Below are 2,443 nucleotides of genomic sequence, written 5' to 3'. Positions count from 1 at the left end.
ATACGTTTAACAGCCACCAGATGAGTCACTCGGGGACTCGATTGGTACCTCGCACACAAAAAACAGCAAACATTATATCAGGAAGAGAAGCAGTTACATACATTAATGAACCAATCAATGCTCAGTAAAGGGTCGGGTCTACGGTATCGTCCAATTCGTCCGGTGACAAATTGTGACCCACAGGAAGAGGCATCGAAGGAATTTTTCTAGAACTAATCTTGAATCGGCTGAAGACATCGTTCACATATTTTGTCTGATGAATAAAAATTCCCATGTCAGACTGATGAACCCGCAACCCTAAGAATAAATTCATCTCCCACATCGAGCTCATTTCAAATTTCGTCTGCATCGACTTCTCAAATTCCTTACACACCTTGTCATTTGTTGAACCAAATATGATGTCATCGACATATATTTGGACAAGGAGAAGATTATCGCCATCATTCTTGTAAAAGAGAGTACAATCCACAGTTCCTCGTTTGAAGCCATTATCGGTAAGATGGTCAGAAAGTGTGCTGTACCAAGCTCTCGGGGCTTGGTGTAGACCATAAAGTTCCTTGTTTAATCGGTAAACATGGTCAAGATAATCTGGATCTTCAAAACTAGGAGGCTGCAACACAAATACCTCTTCATGAAGTTACCCATTGAGAAATTCACTCTTGACATCCATTTGATAAACCATAATATTTTTGAAAGCTGCATAGGCCAAAAATATTCGTATTGCCTCCAATCGAGCAACTAGAGCATATACTTTCGTGTAATCTATGCCTTCTTGCTGATGAAAGCCTTGATCAACCAATCTTGCTTTGTTCCTTACAATAACCCTACTATCATCTTTCTTATACTTAAATACCCATTTTGTTGGAATTGGCTTTTTAATTTTAACGGACTTGTCAATGTGATCCCAAACACCCAGTCGATGAAACTGTTGCAACTCTTCTTGCATCGCTTCTACCCGTGATGGATCTTCAAGTGCCATACGAACACTCGTAGGTTCCATTTGAGATAAAAATCAAGTGTATTTAGCGATATTAATGATTCCTGATGAGTGCATATCGGCATACGCACACAATATGTTAGCATCATTTGAAGTAGCAATCTGATGATGTGTTTGCACACTGACATCAAGATCACCAATGATGTTGTCTTGAGATGATAAAGTATGAATCCGAAGAGTGGGATTCTCCAACACAACAACGTTGTCAGTTAAATTAGTTAGATTCTCCTCAGCATCATGAGACGATTCACCAATCTCATGTGTTTCAGGATATGGAGCTGAGGAGGAATCAACAGAATAGCCATCATCTGACGAGATAGAGATCACATCAGATGTATCAAGGAGATTATCCTGTGGAGCATCATCATAATTAGTACCAGAAGATCTTGGAGGTAGAAATTGATCTTCTAAACGAGCACGTACCAAATCTTCATCAGGTTGATCAACTATTTGACTAAAGGAGATAAATAAACTTTCATAGTCGAACATCCAATCATGCTTGACAATCGACAATCGACATTGTACCACTCCTCTACACAACCCGAAATAAAATTAAATACTCGTTTCTTAGGTGATGCATAACCCAAGAAATAATCTTCAATCGCTTTTTCTTCGAATTTTCCTGAATCTTTCTTCAACATCGTACAAGGACACCTAAATGGATCCAAATACATTAAATTAGGCTTTCTATTTTCAGAATCTTGTAGCTTGTCTTTTGTAGCTTCTTCACAGTCAAAACACTATTAAGAGCATAGCAAGAAGTATTCACAGCTTCATTCCATAATTGAATAGGAAGCTTAGAATCTGTGAGCATTGTTCGTGCCGCTTCAATCAATGTTCGATTCTTTCTTCCTGCAACACCATTCTATTGAGGTACATATGGAGCACTGTATTCTCAATAAATTCCTTTATGAATGCAAAAGAAATCCAATACATTATTTTTGAACTCCGTACCGTTATCACTTCTAATACGTCTCACTTTCTGTTTATACAGAGATTCAATCTTAGTGAACAGATTTCTAACAAGAATAGGTGTTTGATCTTTCGAACTCATAAATAACACCCAAGAGATTCTTGAATAGTCATCAGTGACAACTAGGCAATAACAATCATTAGCAATACTCGCATGATTCACGGGACCAAACAAGTCCATATGTGTTGGGTTACAATTTGGTTAGATTGACGGATATAAAAGACCATGATATGATCAAGACAAAAGAGAAATAATCTAGAAGAGTCGAAGTATTATATAAGATGGAATTTATGGCTTGGAGCATGTAATACCGAAAACCCTATGGATTTTGGTTGGGAAGGGCTAGCAATATAGAAATCATGTTGATTTCTGTTTGGGCTAAGTTGGGCTTAGTCATTGGGCCTCTTGTAAATGCTAGCTATATAAAGCATGTCTTAGTTGATAATTGTGTAGAAGAACTAAAGAACTCACAC

The sequence above is a fragment of the Bidens hawaiensis genome, unplaced genomic scaffold (genome assembly GCF_021521415.1).
Source record: "Bidens hawaiensis isolate Kalapana, Puna unplaced genomic scaffold, B.hawaiensis_p1.1 tig00037534_1, whole genome shotgun sequence".
Lineage (NCBI taxonomy): Eukaryota > Viridiplantae > Streptophyta > Magnoliopsida > Asterales > Asteraceae > Bidens > Bidens hawaiensis.
This window is presented reverse-complemented; position numbering follows the sequence as displayed.